We start from the raw sequence: 13,860 nt of genomic DNA on the forward strand, positions 1-13,860 counted from the left end.
ATTCTGACAGAAAAGAGAGGGGGCTCCCTGGGAAGGATTTGAACCAGCTGAATGTACTGACTCAGAGAATAGTGACCAATGGCTGGTGTCAGCTTTTTGCCTTGGTAGTCCCCAAGCTTAGCACCATGATCTGTGTAAAATACTGGGGAAAGGAATGACAAGTCACACAGCTCTGCTCCCCAGGGGCTCCCATGGTAACGGGAGTGGCCAGACCACACCTGGGAAGGGTTTCCACTGCAAGCCAGAGAGAAGGTCCCGGGTCCTTAGGGGGCAGTCACAGATCAGGCAGTAAAGCCCCTCCTCTACTGTCATTTCCATTGATTAAACCACATCATTTCTGATGTTAGACTATTGGTGGTGGAACTTTATTTTCTGGGTCTTAAGTAGCTGTGTCTGCTAAGCAAGCAGAGGCCAGGTCAGCTTGCTGCCAGGTTTGTTTCCCTGAAGCTGGCTCCAGTAGCTGCATGGGGGGAGAGCCCTGGGGCTCTTAGGCTTACCTTCTCACTGGCGTCATAATTTGGACAGCAGTTGGCGATGCTGCCTTGTGAGGCAGTGAGATGGAGAAGTGGCCAGAGCCTGAAGCTTGGATTCAGGAAGACCCGAGGTCACATCTGCACTGAGATGATACTGGCTGTGTTACCCTGGGGGCGAGTCACTTCTCTGCCTCAATTTCCACATCTGTAAAATGAAGACAGTCATAGTGCCGGTCTTCCAGGGTTGTTCGTGAGAATCAGGTGTGAGAATATTTATAGAGAACATTACAGACCACAAGGTGTGCACAGAGGCATGCTGTTACTGTTGGTGGTGAGGACACGGAGGCTCTTCCATAGAAAGTACAAGCGGAATGATTTCATCTGAGGTAACATTTGGAAGACGGGTTGGCAGCAGACAGGTGACTGTTGGGGAGGGATCAAAGATGAAGGGAATACCAGTGCGTACAGAGGAAGGCGCCTGCTCACCGTGGGATGGCGAGAGGCTGCTCTGGAAGTGAGGCCAGTGGTTTGGGTGGAGCTGTTATTCCCAGGGCTTTACTGGGGCACAAGAGGAGAAAGTGGTCAGGAATATAACAAGAGATTCAATAAGGATGAAGATAAAATTATATTTGGATTTAAAAAAAATCATATTCCCAAGTGTGATTGGGAATAATGTGGTTAAACTGTTGTAGTTTGAAAAATATCTGGGGGTCTAAGTGAGTTATGTGGTGTGTGGCAAGCCAGCAAGCCAGCATTGAGAGACAAAGAGTACGGCAGTGTGCGTCCCAAACCTCTCAAGCTGAACCCATATCTAAAGCATTCCTGCCCTGGTCAAGCCACTCCTGTGCATTGTGCTCAGTTTTGGCCATCACGTTTCAAGAAGGGCACTGATAGCAGGAGAATGTCCAGGGGGGAGGGAAAAAACATTTATTAAGCACCTATTAGGTGCCAGGCTATGTGCTAAGTGCTCTCCAAGTATCATCTCTTTCAGTCCTGACAGCAACCCTGGGAGATGGGATACTATGATACCCGTTTTACAGCTGAGGACACTGAGGCAGGCAAAGGTTCAGTGACTTGCCTGGAGTCACACAACAACTAAGTGTGTCACAGCAGGCTTCTTGGGTGGCCCTGGTGCCAGGGATCGCCTTCATGGTGTCTGAGTAATCCTTGGCAGCCCGATTTCTGTCAGTCATCCTTTAGACTTCATTTCTTGGACTTGCTGAAGTTTCTGGACAATCCCTCACAAGTGACTGTCGGGGTCTCCAACCAGCCCACTGTGAGCACCCCTCTATCTTCATCTGAGAGAGGGTATTGAGGAGCAGAGTGGTTCCACACCCCTGCAGGGTTGGATATGGGCTTAATGTAAGGGAAAGCTGCTGAGTTTTTCTCCAGAGGATTCCCCAAACTACAGAAGCCAATAAAAAGTCACAGGTGGAGAACATCTCCTGGGCCTCCCTGCAAATGTGAGGGGCACAGTATTGATCCTGAGTGAGCCCCCAGATGGTCTGTAAGCTCTTACACTCACAATGATGACCACTCTGGCTGTCTCTGTAGGGGTTCTCCCAGTCCTTTCTCTCACCATCAAGGAAACATCTGCTCCTCAGGGACCTTGGGGTGTCTCTCACACTCTCAGTTGAAACTCCCTTCGTGGTATGTGCTTCCCAGAATCAATCAGCAGTGACATTGTATTCAGTATCTTCTCTCTATGATGGGTCCACTGATTAGTACTCCAATGCCATTTAATCAGTTAGCATCATTTGAATTTTACAAAGCGACATTTACCAAGAAGATAGGAAACGAAGTACCAAACACCCTTCCTTTGAACCTGGAGACCCCCTCTCCTCTCAACTGCCTCAGTGTCCGAAAATGGGATCAGCCAAGGCCTGTTACAAAGCATTCATCCCCTCAAGTTCATTTCCAGATACAGCACAGTGGACGGACACATCTCTCTTTTGTTTAAAGAAGCAAGTGTCTTGGTGTCAATTGACGACTGTATCAGATCAGCAGGTCAATCCAGGCCTTGCCCTTCATGGGGCTCAGCTGCCCCTAGTCTCTGGCACAGACCCCCGTGCTCTCCTGGCCCTTTGGAAGCTCACAAGATTTCAAGTTCTAGTCTGTTCCATCTCCAGCACACCACCACCTAACCAGGAAAGACCAGGCACCCAAGGAAGAGAAGTGAGAGCAGTCCCATGCACTCATGGCTTCAGTCCACTCTGGACCAAGGGGCAGCCACCAGGGTTTTTGGTCTACACTCTCAGTTCTGCTTCAGGAGTAGGTCCAAAAGCCTTTCTTGTTACGTGGTAAGTGGACCCCAAACAGACACAGAACAGTTATTTGTGCTGTTACTGTCTACATGGGAAGCAGAATCAGGGGGTGCACACTGTACTCACAGAGACGAGACTTTGCATAAGAGTCATTAGTAGGTCAGTCAGTCAGCATTTATGAGTGCCACGCCCTATGCCAAGTGCTGAAGATACAAGGAAAAGCCCCTTGTCTTCAAGGAGCCCCCTGTTTAAAGAGCGAAGTCTCAGGGGGAACACCATGGCCGTCTACAGGTGTTCAGAGGTTGTCTAGGGGAGAAGGTGATAGCCTGGTTGTGCTTGACCTCGGAAGGCAGGGCCGGGTGGCATGGCTTCAGACTCTGGACTGACTTAGGAAAACTCGGGCTGTCCGAGGAGGCCTGGGCGATGTGTAGAGGGGGTAAGCGGGGCACCCCCTCCTCGGAAAGCTGGCATCAGAGGCCAGATGGCTGCCCATCCCAGGTTGTCCGTGGGTCAGCCAGAGTGTCCCCAAGGTTCTTCCAGCTCTGAGGCTTGTCATTCTGACTGTATAACATGGAATTCAGAAAAGAAAGAAAATGACTTTTTCTGTGTCTCGGCTGGTGTGATCAGGTTTTCTTTTATAATGTTGCCGCTTGATGCACTGTCTTCAGCATTAGAAGTGCTGAGTACTGCACGCATATTAACAAATTGATAAATCTCACAGCTGAGTATCAGAATGATGGTACCACCAGTGGGTGTGAGGGTGGCAAAAGAGCAGAAATGAGCTCATGGCATTCCACCCATACTTGGGCCAGGAAAACAAGAGGAGAGAGGACAGAGCTGTGATCTCGGGCTCCTTGAGGGAGCTTGGTGAGCCAAGGCAGAGGGCTGGGGGAGCAGGCAGTCCATGGTCAGAGTCACAGCCTATGGGCCAGTGTGGAGAGGCAGGAGGTCCACTGAGCCCCTGGGGGACTGGGTGCACTGCCTGGTGGTCATGTGCCAGGGCTGGGTCCTTCTGCCGACATTATCTAGAGTGAAGAACACAGGCTCCTGATGCCAGCCTCGCCCTGAAGTGCTGCTCTGGCCCCTGGAGGGCCTGCCAGGCTGGGCTGGATGCATGTCCTTCCTGAGCTAATTAGACAAATCTTCCCACTCCCTTCTCCATTTGTTCTCTCTGGCCCTGAGTATGAGCTCCTCTGATGCAACCCCTCATTATACAGAGGAGAGAATGGAGGCCCCAGGAGAGTGGCTGAGCTGGACTTGAGACCTGAGTCTGGATACCCAGGCAGGTGCAGGGCCCTGCCTTGTGCATTGGGCTGGGGCAGGAGTATGTGTATGTGTGCACACAGGCATTGTGTGCATGCATGGGTGCGTGGGTGTGATCATGTGTATGTATGTGCGTGTGTGTGTGTGTGCACGCATGCATCTATCAGGGCCTCTGATGCTCTGGAGGTCTGTGTTACATGAATGGTGGGAGCATTTGGCCAAACGCTGGCTCTGCCTCAGGGCCGCTGAGCAGGGAACCAGTAAAATGACAGGCCGTCAGCCCTGCCAGGAACGAGGCAGGGATTCTCAGCTCTGGGGCTGAGCTCCCCAGAGATCAGGAAGAAGGCGGCTAGGAGCTGAGGGAGGGGGGAAGTGGCAGCGGTGTGGACCTGCCTGCCCTATTTATCGGCCTGATCAAGGTGCCCAGGAACCTTAGGGGCAGACAGGAAGTAGGCAGATTGAAATTCTGATCATGCCTGGAGCCTCAATAGGAAGGGGGGTGTCCTTTGGTTGTGCTTCAGCTCCCTAGGCCTCAGACCATCTCTGGGGTGCCTCCCAGCTCTAAATCTGTTATTCTGCTTTATCTGGGTATGAGGCGATCAGCCTGGGCCATTGCCAAAGCCTCCTAATTGATCTCTCCACTTCCGATCAGTCTACTGCCAGTCAGTGCTGTGCAGACAGACTTCCTGCTACACCAGGCAGACCATGTGCTGGCCACTTACGAACCAGGCTGCCTCCAGTTTGGCATCTTCCAAATCCACATGCCTCCTAGCTGCATCTCACCCCAGAACTTAGGCTGCCCAGACCCCTTTGGATCTTGACTCTCTCCCTTGCTACTAGATGTCCTCTGTCATCTGCAGATTTGATGAACGTGCCTCTAGGCTTTTATCAAAGACATTGATAAACGTGTTGAATGTATGTAATGCCCTCGCTCTCAGGGCTCACTCATCCAGACCATACCTCTACTAGCAGCCTGGATCCCCAGGAGGGGTGGCTATGGCTCGTCCTGGGTTCCCAGGGGAAACTCTGTTCCTGGATATTCTCCTAAATGCAAGATCATGAGCCCCCACCAATGTGCTTCCCTTTAATCCGCCAGTAGACTCAGTTCTTTATCAAAGATATTTCATGAAATGTCACAAGTGGTTACAAAGCATTTCCCTCAGACACCAAGAGTATACTGTTCCACAGATACTCACAGAGTCCAGTCGGTGTAAAGGCTGGTCATGAACTTGTAGTGTCATGTTGTGGGGCACACGTGGTGGGACCCTTGTGGCCAGGAGATCACAATTCCTGGAGTGCAGAGACTTAAGCCAATCAGTATTTATTTGTGGGGCCGGCACTCTGCTAAGCACATGGTTGGGCAGGGAGAGGTGACAGAATATTTAGTCAGCAGGCCTGGGCTCCATATTGGTTATGAGAGGTGAGACAACAGGAGAAGTCTAGGATGACACCAAGCTTGCCAGACTGGGTGGCTGGGATGATGGCACTGCCTTCATCCTCTCTGATCTTTGACGATCTTTCTCCATGGGGCTCCCGAGAAATTCATTCTGAGTCAGCTCACTGTTCTCTGGGATGGCTTTTCACCAGCCATGATTATTGGCTTGGTTGGGCTGCTCCCCCTAAGGTCTGTTGTTTGGGTTGGATGGGCCAGTCTGCTGCCGGACTGGGCTGAGCAGCAACTCTGCTGACTTCCTGGGTGCACTCTTGGATGGGCGCCTTCAATATTTTTCCACCTTCAGCCTGGGTGAGGAGTTACTGTGCTGTCTTCAGCTAGGACAAAGCTCTTAGCTTAGGGTGACAGAAGCATCTTCCCTTTGATTCTCTCAGCTCCAAGCAGGCGATCATAGAAAATTTGTGTTTCTTTTAGAGAAATTCTTCCTAGACTGAAAGTTCTTTCTTTAAGCCTTAGGATAATTAGTTTTTCCCTTGTTGCTTTAGAGTAATTATTTTCAGTTCAGTGGTTTTTATTTCCTTTACTCTTTTGAAAATCTTATCTAGAAGAGATAGGACAGAGGAGGGAAGAGAATCTGTGTCCTGGGGCACCATGAAGTTTCTAACTGTCCTCTCCACAGGCAAGCAAGGTATTCACATTTCTTCCCTTCCTACAGGGAATTTCTATTTTCCAGCTGAAGACTTTCCTTTTATGTTTTCTTTTTTTGCTTCTGCCTTTCAGCCTCTTCAGACACGGAATTAGGGTCACCTTGACTGGTCTCACGGGAGCATTCATTCCCCTTGCCATCCAACCACATCTGAATCGGTCAGATTGTATTGTCACTTTGTATGCATCTCTCCCTCCTCTCCTAAGAATAGTATGAGTTACTTTACAAACAGGCTTACTAAGACCCAGGAAAACTTTATCAAGTCCATCAATAAGCATTTAGTAAGTGCTTACTGTTTGCCAGGCATGGTGAGGAGCATCAGGGACACAAAGAGAGGAAAAACACAGTCCTTGCCTTCATAGAACCCATATTCCTTTGGGGAAAACACCATGCAAATAATTGTATATACAAGATTTTACAGGGCCCATGGGAGCCAATCTCAGAGGGAAAGAATGGATCAGTAAACATGGATTAGGTGCCTGTTGAGCGCCAGACACTGTGCTAAGGAAGCACGGGAGTACAGGAGCCCCCTGACTGCACGGAGCTTACAGTCTGGCGGGGGAGAGTGTGCAAACAGATGTGTACAGACGAGCTGTGCAGGACAAACAAGAAACAATGAACAGAGGGAGGCCTGGCCCCAAGAGGGTCTGCAGAGTGGTTCCTGGGAAGGAGCATGTGGGGCAGGCGAGGAAGCCCCCCGAAGGAAGTGGGAATACTCCCCCCTTCTCCTGGCTTAGTAATCTCGTTAAGTAGGCCATGACCTGTTGTGGACAGAATAATTACCACTTATCTTTCTAGGTATCTGTCAATCCCCTGGAATTCTCCCAGGAATCAAATCAAGTTCATTGGCTCGCAGTTTGCAGACTCTGTGCTTGTCCCTTTAGACAAATGAAGACATTTGTCCTTCTATAAACTTGTTATCAATTTCAATTGTTTAGGTGGGCCTAGAACTGTGGTCCTGGAATCAAGAAGACCCGAGTTCAAATCTGGCCTCAAGACACTTCCTAGCTGTGTGGCCCTGGGCAAGTCACTTAACCTATCTCTCAGCTTTCAGTAACTTGGGTATCATAGTAGCACCTCCCTGGCAGGATTGTTGGGAAGTTCAAATAAGGTCCTATTTTAAGGCACTTAGAATGTTGCCTGGAACTAGTAAGCATTATATAAATGCTTATTCCCTCCACCCCACTCCCTTCCCTCTGTCACAGATCCCCGATCAGGGCTCAGCTGTCACGTCCACTGATTCTTTTGGGACCCAAGGATGTAAGTCTTCTACTGTCTTGGATTCATCAAAGACACTGGGGTGCACTTTCCCCTTCTCCTTCCTTATCCCAGGATCTAAAAATCTAAGTTGGTTTCTGAATTGCCCATGCTTCCATGCCAGCCTCTTCAGATGATTTCCTTTGTCCCTTCTTTTGAATCATTACCCTTTGTGTCCTGAGAATTTCATTCTTGGGTATCTATCACCCGTCCTGAACTGACCCCTCAAATATTTTTCCCATGGAATCTTACCTATTTTCCCTTTGAACCTTTTGAGATCTGCTTCCCCCCAAACTAGGGGGCATGTCAGACTATGCCCAGATTTTTCTTCTTTCTCTGTCATAAGCTTCAGGATGGAGTAATTACTTTCCCCCAGGATTCATATCATTTTCACTTCTTTCTGAACAAAGTTTGCCTCACCAGAGACTTAGTGCACTAGTGGGTTTCATCTCACCAAATCTCAGCAATTGCTGCTATACTGTGATCCAGAGAACATGTTTAAGATTTCTGCTTACTTTTATTTATTTATTTTATGTATTTATTACCTAGAACATGATCAATTTTTATAATAATTCCATGAATGTGAAAGTAATATAATTTTCATAATTCTTTGTGAATTCACTAATTTCCTCGGATATATCAGATCCATCTTTCCTAACATTCTGTTCAAGGCTGTAATTTCCTTTTCATTTATCTTTCTATGATATTTGTCAAGGTCAAAAAGAGTAACATTAAAGGCTGTGATATCAATGCCTCAATATCTTATCTTTTTGCATTTCATTGAGCATTTTCTATAAATACTTAATGTCTATGCTGTTTCATCCATATATATATATATATATATATATTTAATTCTGGTTTTGTTTTGTTGTCTACAGTGCTTTTAAGACTAATGAAGTTTTCCTGCCTGTCTGTCTTCAAGACAGGGCTTTTTACTATTGGTTTATTTGAAATTATAATTTTAACCATTGCTTTTTTTTTTAAGCTGAAATATAATATTCCATTCCAGTTTGTAATTTCAAGTCTGTGTGTGTCCCTGTGTTTTGGGCATGTTTCCTGTGTGCAGCATATTGCTGAATTATGTTTTCTAGTCCATTCTTCATTTTCTTTTTGCGGGTGATTTCAATCTATTAACATTCAAGTTTGTAATTAAGTTTGGTTTTTCTCTTTGTGCTATTCTGTGTGTCATAGTACACATTTATGTTATCACAAGGTGCATCACAGCTTGTTTTATTTGTAGCAATCTAACCCTTTCATCTGCATGCATAGAGACCAATTGCCTCCTTCCCAATACAATTCTAAGGATTCTTCATTTACTGAAAAATATTCTTTAATCTCCTCTCATTCCAGACAAGAAGGTGGTTTAGAATCTGCCTTTTCCACTTTAAACACCCCCTCTCCAGATGCATTTCTGTCTGATCCCTTGCTCTCTCCTCCTATAGTGAGTATACATCAAATTATCGCTTACCCATTCCTTGCTTTAAAGACTTCTTCTTTTTTTTTTTTTTGCTTTTTGTAGGGGGGAAGGCAGGGCAATTGAGGTTAAATGACTTGCCCAAGGTCACATGTCTAGTTTTTTGTGTTAAGTGTCTGAGGCTGGATTTGAACTCAGGTCCTCCTGACTCAGGGGCAGTCACTCTATTCACTGCACCACCTAGCCGCCCCTAAAGACTTCTTTATCTTGTTATTATTCTGCATGCCCAACTTTTATGTCAGAAAAGTATCTAACTATGGTTTCTGCTGAACGAGCAAATGACTGACAAATCTCTGAAGAGTTAGAGAGCCAACTTTCCTCACGGAGCGATGTGCTTAGTTCTGCAGGGTAGCTGATTTGGGTTGAGAGAAAACCCATTGTACTGCTCTCTAGCTTCTGTCGTTGCTCATCTTCATTGAATAGTTTCTTTTGTGATTCAAGCTGGTGCTTTTTTGACATGTGATTTTCTGCTTCCTGGCTGCGGTGGCAGGAGGAAATATGAAATGACTGAAGAAAACAAAATTTTGATCTTTTGAGCACACACATTTATTAGGCAATGCATGCCAATGACTCAGCAAACCAGGACCAGACCTCCTCACCTTAATCCTGGACCCGAATACAAGGGGAGATGGAGCTATTGAAAAGGAACAATACAACATTAGGTAATCTGATTTCTAGTTGGGTGAAAGATTAGGGACTTTCCAAGTTGGGACTGGGGGGGGGGGCAAACTGGTGCAATTCCATGAAATCAGAAAAAGAGGTATCACACACTTCCCAATCAAAGGAACATGGAACAATAACTGAATGATCAGTGTGGGGTCAGTTTTTGGATAAAACATGTCGGCTGCCTGAGATTTACAATACTGAGAAACTCCTTGGACCAGTCTTTGGATCTGACCAGAGTTTTGGTTGGCATAACCTAGGTCCTTGGTTAAGAGTCTCTAAGCAGTAGGGAGAGGGGTCCAATTCCTCAGCCCTGCAGGGCTAGGTTCAAATAATGCAACAAGGTTTTCTCACAGTTTCCACAGTTGAGTAAAGTTTTCTTAAGAGACAGACATTGGACTAGAGTCATAGTTGAATAGGAAGGGAACTGAGTTAACTTAGAATTTAGTCACCAGATGGAGTCAGTGTGGTTCACTCAATTCCTACAATTAACCTCTTGCTGTCCTGATCTCCTCAATTCTCCCTTTTGATTTCTGGGGGAAGGGGCAGCCCACTCCCTCCATGGATCCCTTATCTGTAAGCCAAACCTAGAAATCTTTTCATAAAATTTTAATCAGAATTACATAAGTCAGGTAACAGATCAAATTACTTAGAGGACTCATAGGGGACCAATTTTGCAAAAGGAAATTTACATGTCACCAAGAAACTTGTGAAATTATTTCCCCATTAACCAAGAAAACAAATATAAGCACCATGAAACGAAAGGTCACAGCAATACAATAATTCTCAACATTAACTAACATCGACTCCTTGTGTCTCTAGTAACCCACTCCCAATGTCCATTTAATCAGCACATTTTGAGTCCCAGATGTCTCGTGAAGTGATCTGACCCTAACTATCTTCTCCTGGACATTATGGAATAGGCCTTATTCTCAGGGCAACTTTGAAGGGAGATCTGCTTCCGTGGCTCCAAATCATCTGTAGAAGTTCCTAGATTAAAATCTGCCAATAACATAACTAAGTACAATTTTTACAATCCCTTAAATTTGTTTATCCAATCCTGAAACTTCAGAGAATTTCATTTTGTAAAAAATATACCACTTGCTGTTTTTATCTTTACCTCAACTCTGTATCCTATATGAGAATATCTAAAAAAATTCACAAGGTTATAAATTGTAAAATGAACACTTTTTTCTTTTAAAATTATCAGATATTTTAAAAATGGGAAAATAATTTCACTTACCTTACAGTTACCAATACAATTTCATATGTAAAATCCTTAATCCAATTTTGAGTTTTATTACTAAAACATGCTCAAAGTCTGAATTTCAATGCTAGATACATTTGGTAGCCAATCATATACATATTTACATAATTCTTAGAAAAAAAAATCTATTCCTGTTGCTTTCTCAAAATTTACAATTTCATTTAACTGGAAAACTTTTATATTATGTCATTGCCTAATTTTTGTCTTCCCCCCCCCCTTTGGAGGATATCATCCCCATATTATAATTTGACCACAAATATTACATTGAAATATACATTACATATACAATACATTGAAAATGTAAGATTTTTCATGCGTGCATCTTGTTATATTAACTCAGAGATGTTCCAGTATCTATCACTAATAAATAGATCAAGTATTATACAAATAAATTTCTGCTGTTCACCTGCCCTTATTATAGAAATTTGCTATGAAAGGAAAAGGAGAAACACAGTTAGAACCTGACATTTAACATAAGAGGGGAAGAACTCCCTTAGCTTTGTTTGATTCCAGGCATGAGTCATATCTGACAGTCACAGATCTAGTAGTCACAGGCTATCAAAAGCAAGCCTCTGGATTAACCAGGTGGGAAAATTTCCTATTGAGATAGGAGATAATACAATGGGGAGACTGAGTCAAGAGGCTTGTGCCTTAGGCCCTGTCAAGGTCATCCCCTCAACTTTTCCTCAGGCACAAATATTCACTTTTCACAGTTCTCAGACTGCCACATGTAAAACATAGCATTTTCTACTATTAGCTTCATGACAATTCGGACAACTATTCCTGTAATCAGAACTCAAAACAATAGGAAATTAGAGTCCCAAGAACTTTTACCTCAAATAGCAAATTTTCACTTATCACAATTTAGGGCTTGAATATCACGGATTCCTCATGTTTCTCTAACAGTCACATGTCATTTATCCTTTGCTTAGAAGAGAAACTAACCAAAATTTGGGATGTACTGAAGTGATGTTTTTAAATCAGCCTTTACATTTTCATAATTTTTATGTTATAGTCAAAATTTTCCAATGAAAACAGACTTTTATTATTATTGTTATTATCTGTTTGAAAACAAAATATACACCATCAAATATTTAACGGTTTTCATGTATTTATTTTTATTATTCTTTTAACAGCTCAATTCATAATCTAACAGTATTCATATTAAAAAAAGGAAAAAAAAAGTTTGGAGGATTTGCTGGACTTTAACATTTTCTCTTTTACTTTTTAAAAAATAATATTTTATATTTTACCTAATTACCTGTAAAAACAATTTTTATTATTTGTTGTGTTTTTTTTTTAAGTTTTGAGCTCCAAATTCTATCTCTCCCTCTTCCTTCCCTGAGATACTAGGCAATCTGATAGAAGTTATACATGTACAAGCATGTAAAACACTTCCATATTAGGAATTTTGCTCAAGAAGACTTGAAAAGAAAGAAGAGAAAGAAAGAGAAAATAGTATGCTTTAGTCTGTATTTAGATAACATTAGTTCTTTCTTAGGAGGTAGATACCATTTTTCATGATGAGTCCTTTGGGATTGTCTTGGATCATTGTACTGTTGAGAATAGCTAAGTTATTCACAGGTCTTCCTCATGTGGTGAAGTGTCCACCAGAAATTATACACCTAAGTCCCCTCCCAGTATCTGCAAGAAGGGGCCCCTACCAGGGTCCCTGGAAACCACCTATTAGGCCATATTAGTTAGGGGACTTTCCACCTGTGTTGCTAGAAATGCCCAAAAGTTTGTTTATATCCAGGGTTTTGCTAGGTAACCAAGGCTTCGCCAGAAATGGCATCACACCCCCTTGGAACCACACTTTGTTGTTAGCAACATCTTATTCTATAAAAATTTGCTCTGCAGAAGGCTTGATGCTGTCTTCCCTGCTTGGGAGGCAGTTGCCGGCTAATAAACACTCCTATCAAATTATAATTGGCTTTGCTGTCATGTTATTGCTTGGCTGTCCGTTTCAATGGCATTACTGTTACTGTTGTGTGGGATACAGAGACCCTAACCCAAATTGACTACTCAGAGAACTCTCAAAGTGAAGGTAGAAAGATTTATTAGAATTTCACAAGAAGGGGAAGTCCAGTCTCTGGGACAGCACCCAGAGAGAGGAGGCTGAGGTACAGAAGCTAAAGCTGGGTTAAATAAGCAAGGGTTACACGCCCCTCCCAAACATTAACCTAATTATTACTAATGAGGCTCTAATCTTGTAAGATAACATACATAATACATGAGGTCCACTATGAAAGCAAGCAGAGTAACAACCTCAGAATATTGAGCCCCCTTCAGTCTAACCTAGATACATCCTTATCTGGGCCTGGGTGCCCCAAGGCCACTGCCTGTTTCCTGATTGGTTAAATCTACCTGCTGCTGTCATTTCCGTCTGTTCTACATTGTTTCATTTTAGTATTATCTAGGAGTTCTCTAACTTCCTCCCAAGGCTACTGCCGGTTACTTTTTATCTAGTCTTGTTCAGCAATGCTTGCAGTTCTGTAGAAACTTAACCCTTTGTTACCTCTCACACTACCATTCCTTTCCCCAAACTCCCCAAACTAGAAACACCTCTGATTTGGTCTCAGTAGTTAATCCAATCAATTGTATTAATACTTCATACCTCTTACATTACAATGACTTCCATATATATGGGGAAACAATACTGAACTTAGTTACAAAATACAAGGAAGTAATAAGAATGCATATATGATATTCAGAATGGGGAAACTTCACTGCAAGCCACCCCACACACTGTGTACAATGTTGTCCTGGTTCTGTTCACTTCACCCTGTATCAGTTCACGTAAGATAAGAAATTGTTTTGCTAACAGCATTTCTGATACATTAGTTTTCTAAATCTCACAATGTAAGAAAAAAATTAGAAATATAACAATAATATACACAATATTATGTATTTAAAACAAGAAACAAAACTCGTACTAGTCAGATGACATCAATTCATTGGAATGCATTTCATAATTATGCCATATAAACATCATTAATCTTATCTTTGGTATAACATTAATCACATCTAAAATCCACGTTAGGGTCATCAAATAAAAAGTGACTGCATTCAATTATAGAAATAATAAGTCAACATTTAT

This window comes from Petaurus breviceps, unplaced genomic scaffold, assembly GCF_028583685.1.
Source record: "Petaurus breviceps papuanus isolate PSGF00001 unplaced genomic scaffold, PetGlider_PUasm1.0 490, whole genome shotgun sequence".
NCBI classification, from domain to species: domain Eukaryota; kingdom Metazoa; phylum Chordata; class Mammalia; order Diprotodontia; family Petauridae; genus Petaurus; species Petaurus breviceps.